We start from the raw sequence: 12,997 nt of genomic DNA, 5'->3' as shown, positions 1-12,997 counted from the left end.
GGCTAGCCTACCAGACTGTGTTAGGCTACTGAGATGATGAGATTCTGCCTCTTGAGAAGTTTGTACTCTAACTGAAAACACTACAAGGAAACAATGCAAACCGAAAGATGGTACATGCTAGTACAATCTATGAGCACCGTCCTTTTTAAAGCAACTCTTTATAATCCCCTCACATACATTAACCTTTTCATCCTAACGGCAGGCAAGATGCCTACAGTAAGAATTATAAAGAGACCGCAAAACTGATTTCAGAGTCAGACCTGAGTATGAATATGAAACCTCACGGAATATGAATCTCAGCTCAGTCACATACCAGCTGTGTGATTCAAGTTACATAAACTCTCTGAACCTTCTCTTCATTTGCATAATGGCAATAATAATATCCACTTCACATAATGTTTCACGTTCTCAGTGCAATGCTTGGCACGTAAAGAGGCTTAATAAAAAGAAAAAGCTTTAATGCCATGTGGCACAACATGTGTACATATCTGTAACACTAGAAAAGGAAGACACAGGAGAGCTTTTTATAATTTCATAATTTATCAAAATGTCAGTACTTGTACTGTGTGCTCTTTCCCCCCACTTCCCAAATGAGACAAATGAGAACAAAATAAAACTGTTTTCTGTGAACAATTAGATAATGTAGATAAGGAGAAAAAACTCAATACAAATCAGCGACAGTCCCACTAATATTCACTATGAAGATTTTGGCTTATATGGTTCCAGGCTGTCTCCTATGCTCAAGCAGAGTATATTATACATATACTTAAATAAGTAAAATTATATATGTGCATACAATTTATTCATAACATACTACGATAGTATTCGTATCGCTTTGCAGTCAGATAACATTTTACTTGTTACATTGTAAACCTCTTTTGATATCAATACATCAATCTCCATCATGCTTTCTTAAAGACTGCAAGAGTACTGCATTGAAAAAAGGAACCACTACATATATATTTGTTGAATTTACAGAATCTACCAAAGTGTCCCACGTTTATGAGAAATGACTACACGTGAGGTAATGTGAGGTTCTTTTTGTTCTTCTACATTTTCATCAAGATTGAGGAAAGGCAGGTTGTATAAAAGAAATATTAATATCAAAGATTGTTTTGGGTTTGAATGGGAGTAACTTAGAAGAATACGTGTACAAACTAGCACTTATACACAGGGAATAATAGCACAAATAACAATATTCAATGAGTTTGCCACATATTGAAAGGAGATAAAATTTTAAAGACTAGGGCTAATGATGGAAGAAATGCCTATTTCAAGTTTGAAATCCCAAGACTGAAGTTAAAGAAGCGTCCCTGTTTTCAGTCCCATAATGGTGGATTTACATAATGATACAGAGAAAAGTAAACTGAAAACTAAACTCTTGCGTGACCCTAAGAATTATAATCACATCACATAAACTTCAAAACCTAACCCTCCCACCCACCCACCCCAAAAAAACAGAATTTACTACATTTAGAAGATATATCAATAGTTGGAATGTTTGTGCAGTCTCAATATTTCTAGTCAAATGTCCTTCTCAAAGAGAATGGTTGGTTTGGTTTGGTGTAACATGTGTGATACAGTTTGCTTCACTTGCATGACACTTCTCCTCAACTGAGAAAATTATGCCACACCCATAAATGTGACTGACAAGCAACATTTCAGGAAAATACCACTTTTGAGGGGAGGCTGGGGGGAACAGTGTAGCTTCACAATCAGCAAAGAGTGTGGAGCTAATTCCTCCTCCAGTTATGAAGGTAACTGACCCTTGCTAAGTGTTGCCAACGCTGCTCCCACAAGCAGGCAGGAGGTAGAGGGCTGGCAGGAAGCCACAGAGAAAGAAAGACGGGACGTACTGTAGCAGCAGAGAAATGCCAAATCAGACACCAGCCAGAAAATCCTGGAGAGATCAAAACTGGAGAAACAAGTGGAGAAATACAGACTTTGATTTAGGAAACCAGAATCTACGATGAATGAACAGGTGATAACCTCTTCTCATGCTACTTCCCAACAAAAGTTCCCTAAAAGTTCACCCCTTGTCCAGCTTATGCCACTTTTAGGGGAAGTGACAGTTAGTGATGGGGCGTCATGCTCTTAGAAGAGACTTCTGTTCCATGTGAAATAGAATTGACATTAGATAAGAACACAGATCTTACATTTTAGCATTGGATGGAATCAGAGAAAGCATCTCCGACAACTCACACTAGACACTTCACAAGGAGTATGGACTGCTACTCTTACTGGATCTCTTTTGCTGATGCAATTCAGGAACCAGTGCGATATTCCTATACCTAACAATGAACTTCTTATAGGAACAGAGTTTTTGTTTTGTTTATTTCTTGTGGTCACTGCTCTCTCCATGAGAGAGAACCAGATGGTCAAGCTGTGTTGTGTGCTATATATAATATTTCTTTTACTCAGTCAAAGCCACATGATATACATTCTTCAATTTGCTTTCAAAGGGACCTTCATGTCCTTTGATGGGGTACACGGGATGGCCCAGAACCGACTCTGCATAGCAGACCTAGCCATCAAAAATTGTGGTTCAGAGTCTAACACCCTCATCCAGTTGTGTGTCTCTGATAAATATGACCTACCCAGGATAACTGTGCTGATACTATATATTCCACACTTATAGTATATTTCTGAACCGCAGACTTGAAAAAAATTTTGTCTTGCCATTGTACAAGTATAGTATCATCCTGAGTAATGGATTTCTTAATATTAACTACTACCATCTACTGAGTGGCTAATTTGTGGCAAGTTTTTATCAATTATCACTAATCCTCACAAAACCTCTGTAAAATAGGTTCAATTAGCCCCACTGTACAGATGAGGAAAATAGGCTCAAGACAAGTAACCTATCCAAGGTCACATACCCAGTAAGTGTCAAAGCAAGAACTCAAAGCTAGGTCTGTCTGGGTTTCATGGCCAAACAGAAAAGAGATGAGAATCCTGACAACATGTATGTGGGTTTTTATATGAAAGCCGCAATATGTAGCATTCTGTCAAACACAAAAACAAGCACTTGCTCTCTCTCTCAATAAGAAGACCTTTCTTTTTCAGAAGCAGCAGACAAGGATGCTAGAACAAAAGTTATCCAGGGCATTTAGTGGTAAACTGGGCGTTAGCTGTCCGACGGGTGCCAGACAAACGTTCTCCAGGCAGAAGAGCAGGATCAAAGTGCTGACAGTGGCAGCGACACAAAATGTAGCCTTGGCAAGTCTGTCTAACAATCACTTTGCATCATTCTGATTATGAGCCACAAGCATGCAATCAACAGCGCAGGGACAATCTTAAATGATCTCCATCAGCATTTTACTGTAGTTATCAAAGCGTGGCAGATGAAACAAAGGCCACTTTCATCTGACCTAAACACAGTAAAGACCCAGACATAAAGAATGTGTGAGAACAATAATGGCAGGAGAGCACTGGCCTTGCTGGAGGGGCATTGGTTCTAAGGGATGCATATTATTTCATCTACTTTCCCATTGATTACCTCAGAATAAATAAATAACATTAATGGGTTTCTTATCTGATAAGTGTATCCACAGTCGAACTCAATTTAAAAAGTTAAGTAAGTTTACAGATTCCCAGACTTAGTATTGTATGTTGTACATTTCTCTACATGAAGCACTTTTCGTAATCCATTACACATTTTTGTGGATTGTATCGCCCCTACCAGATCACGGCCCAGCTCCAAGAGCATGGTATTTATATCATTAGTCTCTGTATTCCTAACACCTCGCCCAGTCCCTGGCACACACAGTAGACATTCAAACAAAATATGCAGAAATGAAAGCATTCTTACTGGACCATCAATAAGAAGGCATGCTTCCTGAGTGCATGAAGGAACCCAAGTTATTCTGAGAAGTCACTCATACTTCAAAGGGCACTATCTGAATTCCAAAACTTGTCTACAAATTGAAAAGATGATTGTAAATATAACCATGAAATTCAGTAGAGATCTTTTCTGAGAGAGTAAGAACATATAAATATAAAAATACGGAAATTCTGCCCTCATATTGAAATCATTTGCAAAGGGACTCTCCCCCGACTCTATTTTGAATATTAAAGCCTGTAACTTAAGGGGGAAATAGTATTTGGGGAGTGGTTTCCAAGGAAAGTAATTAAAATCACTATAGGTTAGAGAACCAGATCTAGAAGAGAAATACTAATTATTAGATTATAGAAAAAAAATCAACTTCTCAAAAAGCAAAGGAAAAAAGCAACAAAATTTTCAATATGTTGGTACTTTTACAACCAATGACTAATCACTTCACTAACAAGTTTCAGTTCGGGCAGCAAGATTCTATGAAATGAGACTAAGACTCTACTTTGCCTTTAGATAAATATTATATCTGCAGCAAAATGTGACATTTCACCAGATTCATCCATGATTGGATCCTATTTGGTTTGTACAAAATGATAACCGTACCACTGGTCGGAAGAAAACATCTTCAGGTAGATGTCCCTCCTGGCTTTATGATTTCGTGTGTGTGTGTGTGTGTGTGTGTGTGTGTGTGTGTGCGTGTGTGCGTGTGTAGCAGTTCCAGTGATCTGAAAGGGCATTATATATAATCTTTTAAAGTCAATGTTTAATATTCTTGAATTGCCAAACGCACCAGATAAACTTCTGAAGGACAGTGTCTATATGCTTTAATAATTCTTCTAGCAGTTAGCAGGTTTATTGTATGAATGGCCAAAAGGTGGAACAGAGAGAGCGGAGCAAAATCAGCAAACCAACAGTATCTCTAAATTCCAAACTTGGCAGTCACAGCCTTCGCAGAGCTGCACCTCTGACTCGGAGGTGGGGTGGGGGGGAGAGAAGTAGGATGCTATTTTTAGAGTGAAAGGCAGCAAGTTTTCTGGGCTCTAAACTTCAGGGCCATGTCCCAGCAGTACAACTCCTCTCGTTGCAGCTAAAGATCAGAACTACTTCACCAAAGTTCAGTATCTATAGGAACTATCACAGGGGAAAGGAGAGATCAGATACTGGGACTTTAAAACGTGCTGCCTGTGTTAGAAACATTTCAGTCCCTCTGGCAGCAGCACGGGTGATGCAAAAGCTATTGCCCCGACCAAATAACAAGGACTTAAAGGAACACAGTTCTGGACACAAAGTTGGAGCTCAGTAAATACTTAAAAGTCATAATATCTTATATCTAGCTGAGCTTTATAGTTTTCTAAGTGCTCAAGTATAACGTGAATAGTCAGCAGTCAACATCACTATATTCTATATATGGTTTTAAAAATGGTATCACTTAAATGTCTAGAATAGCCAGGGTTCTGGCAAACTTGTTCAGTCAAGGTCCAGAGAGCAAATATTTTAAGCATTTTTACTTAGCACTGCCATCGTAGCACACGAGCAGCCATGACAATATCATACAAATGAACATGGCTGTGTGCCAATAAAAGTTTATTTACAAAAACAGATGGAGTGGGATATGGCCCCTGGGCCTGTTTGTCAATCCTTGGTCTAGAATATCATTATACACTTGACCCTTGAACAATATGAACTTTAACTGCACAGGTCCACTTATACGTAGATTTTTTTTCAATAAATACATACAGTACTATAAATGTATTTTCCGTACGATTTTCTTAACAATACTTTCTTTTCTCTAGCTTATTTTATTGTAAGAATACATTATGTAATATATATAACATAGAAAACATGTGTTAATCAACAATGTTATCAGTAAGACTTACAGTCAACAGTAGGCTGTTAGGAGTTAAATTTTTGAGGAGTCAAAAGCTATACTCAGATTTTCAAATGTGCAAAGGGTCAGCACCCCTAACCCCAAGTTGTTCAAAGTCTACTATACTGGGAAATTATAAGGCAGAATCTCTGTTTCCTCCTTTTCCCCAAAGAGACTATATTTTTACTAAGTAAAAAGTTTGATGGCAATATCACATAGTACCCAAAAGCAGTGAATAGCTTATTTCCGCAGCATCCATCCACCATTGAACTTCTTTAACGAAAAGCAGCAAAGGTAAATCTTTCAATGTCAGGTGGAATTTTCCAGAGTGTCAAGTCCCTGTACATTCATCTCTGTATTACGTATGTGCAAAGGCTGCCCCACAGACCCCAGGTAAGTGCTCAACAGCCTCTTTAAGTAGCGTATTATCTAGGCAAGAAGCCCCTGTACAACAAACATACCACCTGACGAAAAGCGGGCAAAGGCTCCTAAGAGGATACACAAATGGCCAATAAGCATGTGCAAACATGCTCAGCACCACTAATCATTAGGGAAATGCAAACCGAAACCAGAGGGAGATACCACTTCACACTCCTTAGGATGGTTACCGTAAACAACAACAATAATAAAACAAAAAAAACAAAGAAAAACCAGAAAACAACATGTGATGGCCAGGATGTGGAGAAAATGCAACCCTCATGTATTACTACTGGTGGGAATGTAAAATGGTACAGCTGCTGTGACAAATAGTATGGCGGTCCCTCAAAAATTTAAAAATAGAACTATCATAAGATCCAGCAATTCCACTGCTGGGTATATACCTAAAAGAATTGAAAGCAGGGACTTGAACAGATATTTGTATACCCATGCTCATAACAGCATTCTTCATCAAAACCAAAAGGTGGAAACAACCCAAGTGTCAATAAACAAAATGTGGTATATACATGGAATATTATTTAGCCATAAAAAGGAAGGAAATTCTGTCACATGCTACAACATGGATGAACCTTGAGGACATTATGTTAAGTGAAATGAGCCAGTCACAAAAGGATAAATACTGTACGATTCCATTTATATGAGGTACCTGGAGTAGATTCACAAAGACAGAATTGTGCTTGCCAGGGGCTGAGGAGACGGGGGAATGAGGAATTATTGTTTAACAGGTATGAAGATTCAGTTTGGAAGGTGAAAAGCATTCTGGAAATGGATGTTGGTGACTATTGCACAACAATGTGAATATACTTAATGTTAGTGAACTGTATACACTTAAAAATAGTAAATTGTATGTTATATATATTTTATCACAATTAAAAAAGAGAGACTTGTGATCATTTAGCCCTCTAAGAGAGCTGTTCACGTGATCTGTTTGACCAGGATGTCCTGAGGAGGTCCACGTCAGTGATGCTTGAGAGCGCTGGTTTACAGGAGGCAGCTGAGGAATTGCAACCTGGCTTGCGGATTCTAGGAAATCAGCTAAAATTTGAGGGTCTCCACATCTAGGAATCTTTCAAACTAAAAGAGAATCTGAGGGCTCCTATGATTCAGAGTGAACTCTGCACCTAAGATTTGTGATATGGCCAGAATGCCTGCCATATTCTTTCCCAAGTGCTACAACCTCGGAGATTCTGTTTGACAGTGGATCAGGAGTCAAGCCAATGACAGGTAGGAATTGAAGTTAGGAAAGTTTACCATTCCTGATGAGGGGCATAGGAAAGAGCAAAGCAACTCTATCTTTTAGGATGACAGTGAAAACTCACAACCTCCAGTGATGGGTAAGAGAAGTCTCTTTTTCTCCCCAACTCTGCTCTCCTTCGTCACACATGTGTGACCACTTTCAGTTGACTCTCTTGCAATGTATGTTCCTCTGAGTCTAATTCTGCATAACACTTAATACCATAAACCATGCACAAGAGATGACCTTGTGAAAACTGTCCCTATTTACATAGTACTATTCCATGGATTACTACCCAGGTTTCACCTTACAAAAGTCAAGCTAATATAGGACTGCATTACCTACTCCAAGCAGAATGATGCTGAGTCCTGGTTTCTCAACTGAAGGATAATGATACCATTTCTTCTCATATTCTTGTAAGAAATAGAAAGATAACCTCCAAGCCAACCCAACCATAAAGGAGGAGGAAAGACCTACAACCACACTGTTTACATGAGACATTGATGAAACCATCCTCAGATGATGACAGATCTTACCCTGCCGAAACAAGGTAGAAGGCTGGGTCATGCATTTCCAACTCAGTTATCCAGAATGGCCATTATAGGGTCCCAAATATCCCAGTTAACTTCAACACTTTCCGCCTCTTAGAGTTTTCACCAATATGTAATAAAATGCAATTTTTATTCAAGGACAAACATCTCTTTGTAACCATTTTTTTAAACAGTTTTTGTCAGAAAATTGAAAGCATTAAAGGAAAATATGTATATGGAAAAAATGCTAAAGGAAAAAAATAAACTCAGGGTGAGGATATATACCAGATTTTTAGATAGCTAACGCCAGTGGTGTGTAGGGAAATGCTTAATAACCAGCTGGAGGGGAGAAAGGAGCTCTGATTTGTAGCATTTGCAGATTTCTGTAGTGTAAACATTCCCACCATGGCCGATTTCAAGTTAGTAATATGATGCCAACTTGTTCTCCAAATTCCTGAAAATGTAACAATTGACTCATAAAAGCCAGTGCAAGCTGGCTCCAACATACCACTGGCAGAAGCCCGTTTTCCTTCATCCCACCAAGATCAATAAACCCAGTTTCATATTCAAAATAAACCCCAGAAGCTAAAGTCCTTCATTAAGTGCAGGCCTCTTCTTAGCTACTAAAAGATATCTCTTCACACTTCCACATCTCTCCTTCTAGACTCCTCATCTGGAATACACCTAACAACTGTTAAGACAGAGGGATTGTCATGGTGGCACTAAATTTTCTATTTTGAGATTTAGATCTCAAGTATAATTCGAATTAACAAGTATAATTTAGCTTGGGACTTTTTGAAAGCTTTCTTTTCTTTCTGTGCTTCTTTTCTGCCAAATGTTAATGATTCTGCTTCCTATACATTTACTGTGCAGTACCAATGGTTCTGTTTCCTTAGGCCATGCAGGCCCTGTGACTTGGGAAAGGTTTTGCATCTGTATGGGATCCACTCCTGACTCCAACTTAAATCTATATATCACATGATAACCAGTTTAACGGCTTCCCCTACCCCAAGGGACAAAGCCAAACTCAATAGAAAATTCCATTACTGGGCTGAAGCAATTTACACCCTGGTTAGAAAATATAAAACTTGAGACCAAGTAAAGTACAGTAGTTTTCAGTAGTTTCCAGCAGACTGTCCAGGCGACCCTTCTCTTACTTTAATAAATCTTCCTTCTGTCTTTCTACCGGCCTCGTGAATTCTTTCACGACCCGTGAGAGAGCAGCCACAACACTGGAGTCCAATCTCACATAAGCAGCTTTCTCCGAATGCTCTTAGATTGCACCAGCCTTTACTCTGAATTTCTACAGCACTTTTATAGGACTGTCCCCTCACTGGATTCTAGAGGGTTGGGTTCCCTGAAGACAGGGAAAGTTCTCACAGACCTAAGCACAGCACACTTTTACCTAGGCTGAGCTGAATGCAACCTGCTGCCTGGCCTGGCTGGGCGACTTCTGTCCACTCAGCACCAGTGAGCTAGACTCCTCTGCTAGGACCCGGGGAGCCACTGACAGGTGCACTGTGCAGCTCGCACAAGGCAGCTCATAGTGTGCACGCCGAGCTTCCACAGAAGGGAATGAAGGGAGGGAACGAATACTGTGGAGCATAAAACGTCTGCAAGCCCCAGTGCCCAGATCTTGGTTTCTAATACCATTTCCCAATAAAAGGAAGCAAGGCTCCTTGGAGAAACGGCTGATGCTAAGATTCGGGCAGGGAATATTCAAGACGAGCATGAAGGAAATGCTCAACAAAACAAAAACACAATGATGGGGGCATATCAAAGGGAAACAGGAGACACTATTCCTAATATTCCCAATAAACAGGTGCCAATGGCCAAAACTGGAACGATTTGAGCAAAAAAATATGTAACACTGTACTGAATTAGAACCAAAAGTAGAAAATAAATATCCATGAGTTCATACTGATTTAAATGCCTGGCTAAGTGGGGGAGAATAGACAAATCTGTGCAGAATTCTGAATAATTCATGCAGACATACCACCCTCAAGGAGGTGGAACATAGCACCCCACTTCTTTTTTGGAGGTGGGGTCCCTCCAAAGAGTGCAGTATGGAGGTGAAGGGGCATGTGTGTGAAAGGAGTAACTTTACAGTGGAGAAATCTAAGAAACACTACCTCAGCCAGTTAATCAAGGTCAACATCAATAGTGATAAGTCACACTGATAGTATGTATCTTTGATACACATGATGGCATTTTATCAATTTTGAGAAGTAGTTATCAGTCATTTTGTAGCATGTCCCGCAATTGGGGTTTTTCTAATCGTAACAAAAACACAGGAAAAACCCCAATGGGGGGACATTCCACAAAATAACTGATCATCAGTCCTCTGAATTGTCAAGGTTATCGAAAACTAATCTGAGAAATCATCACATTCTAGAGGAGCTTAAGGAGACATGACAACTCTAAGCAATGTGGTACCATGGTGGGATCCTGGAACAGAAAAAAGGACATCAGGTAAAAACTAAGGAAATCTGAGTAAAGTAGGAACTTTAGTTAATAGTAATAATAGCAACATTCTGCCAGGTACTTACATATAGGACTTTGCTTAATCCCCACAATGCTGAAAAATGGTTTCATTCCTATTTTTCAGACGAGGACAATAAAATAGAACTATTTAGCCCAAGATAACAGAGTTAGTAATTTGTAGAATTCAAGTTGAAACTATGTGGAACTATTCTAAGAGCTTTAGAAGTTTTAACTCATGAATTCTCACAACAACCCAATAAAGTGAGTATCACGATTATTATTTCCCTTCCAGGCAAGGAAATTGAAGCACAAGGGAGGGTTGGTAAGTTATTCAGGGTTGCACATCTGGTTACGTGGCAAAGCAAGCATTCGAATGACAAGGGACTGCGATGCTGAGGACCAAAAACAGAACACCTGACACCTCTACGAAGAACCTGTCCTACGGCACCAATTTCACAATGCACTGGTGACATAATCAATAACAGTAACAATAGTAAACACTATAGAATGATTACTATGTGCCAGGCATTATTCAAATTACAAATATTAACTCATTTAGCCCTCCCAACAACCCAGTGAGATAGGTTCTATTATTATTCCCATTGTACAGATAGGAACACAGAGGCACAAGGAGGTTAAATAAGGTGGGTATATGGGTGTTAACTGTACAACTCTGTCAACTTCTCTGTATGTTGGAAATTTTTTATAATAAAATGTTGGGGGAAAACCTTCTGGCGAACAATTCTGCATGGTCATCATAAAAAGATTTCTCAGGAATTGTTTATTTGACCCAAGTATATATGTATCTGATTATTTTTTGGCATCTCATTAAAAAAATTGTTTCCTGATTTCTTCTTTTAACCCCTTTTACAGAAAACTCCCCCATCCCTTAGCAGTGAAAAACAGTACTTTTGCCAAAGTGCTGCAAATAGGCTATTAAGTAACAGATATGAGGCCAATGTTTATTAATTAGCAAAAAGCCATATAGGACATGAGCTCTAGACTTTTATATTCCACATGGACCCTCCAATCATTTTTGTGGCTTGGACGGATTTCAACACGTGTAGTTACCACAGATCAAAAGTACATCATTATTGCTCCAGTCAATAAACAGCTTAGTTAAATTGTGCATTTACAAGACATCTATTTCTTTTAGGACCTTTTTTGGTTTGTTTGTTTAATATGAATTTTTCTTGAGACATGTGCCTTTTCTGATTCCAATATCAGATTGTTATTATTTTTCATAAAAGTTACAATCTATTCCAGATCACTGTAGGTATGCACAGCCTGAGTTTAGATGCTTGACAAATTCATTAGTGCCAGCAAATGACAGCACCAGTTAAAGCTGTCTAGAGCATGTCTCTGCTCTTCCACCCTGCAAATCAATGGTCTTGCCAACTACCACAGGAAAAGTGTTTCTGTTCTGCCAAGTGGTGCCACCAAGGGTGAGAGCCAGCTCTCTACTTACCCTCAGAGAAGGGATCTAGTGCCTGAGCAGCTGCATGTTATCGGGAATGACGTTCTAATCAGAATACAACCATGGCACAGGCAAAAAAAGGACTTTTGACTCAGAGGGAAAAAGTCTTACTTCTCAGGAGTGATGTGTGCAGTCTCCCAACCTGATCATGGTGAGCTTAATGACATCCTGTCAGATGAGTACATTTGGTGAAACATAATTAAATTCTTTCTACCTGCATAAGAAATAAGCCCACTGGGGAGAGGAATTCCCCTAGTCTCTGCACCCCCAACACCATGACTCTCCATAAGTGATCAGAGCACCAACTCTGGAGCCAAAAGCTTGGGTTCAAATGACTCTGAACAAATGATTTAACCTCATTGTTCTCAGATACAACATTTGCATAATAATGGTTATAAAGATTAAGGGTTAATACGAGGTATGACAATTTCGCGAACTTGTTTTGCGATGTTGGTAACCTTTTTTGATATCAGAGGGATTATTCATTATGAATTTGTACCAACTGGACAAACAGTTAACCAAGTTTACTATTTGGAAGTGCTGAAAAGGCTGCATGAAAAAGTTAGACAAAAACGACCTGAACTTTTTGCCAATAATTCATGGCTCTTGCATCACAACAATGCATTAGCTCACATAGCACAGTGTGTGAGTGAGTTTTTAGCCAGTAAACAAATAACTGTATTGGAACACCCTCCCTACTCACCTTATCTGGCCCCCCAGTGACTTCTTTCTTTACTCAAACATAAAGGAAATATTGAAAGGAAGACATTTTGATGACATTCAGGACATCAAGGGTGATACGATAGCTCTGATGGCCATTCCAGAAAAAGAGTTCCAGAATTGCTTTGAAGGGTGGACTAGGCGCTGGTGTCAGTACATAGCTTCCCAAGGGGAGTACTTCAAAGGTGACAGTACTGACATTCAGCAATGAGGTATGTAGTACTTTTTCTAGGATGAGTTCGCGAACTTAATTGTCAGACCTTGTATGTAAAAACATCCTGAGAACAGTCCTGGTACATAGTAAGTACTATGTAAGCATTTGCTATTATGGACAAACATCAAAACAGCTGATTGCTACCCAATGATTCCCAAATAACTACTCTATCTGACCCTCTCCCTACCCCCCACTGCC

At 39.3% G+C, this 12,997-nt stretch overlaps 1 protein-coding gene across 2 annotated transcripts in view; it reads right to left on the bottom strand.

The window, feature by feature from the left end:
• Positions 1-12,997, bottom strand: part of ATXN1 (ataxin 1) — a 376,299-nt gene that overhangs the window by 184,707 nt on the left and 178,595 nt on the right. The window lies entirely within an intron of this gene.

The sequence above is a fragment of the Rhinolophus sinicus genome, chromosome 14, assembly GCF_057876585.1.
Source record: "Rhinolophus sinicus isolate RSI-liver-muscle chromosome 14, RSI-T2T, whole genome shotgun sequence".
In the NCBI taxonomy this organism is placed as follows: domain Eukaryota; kingdom Metazoa; phylum Chordata; class Mammalia; order Chiroptera; family Rhinolophidae; genus Rhinolophus; species Rhinolophus sinicus.
This window is presented reverse-complemented; position numbering and strand designations above follow the sequence as displayed.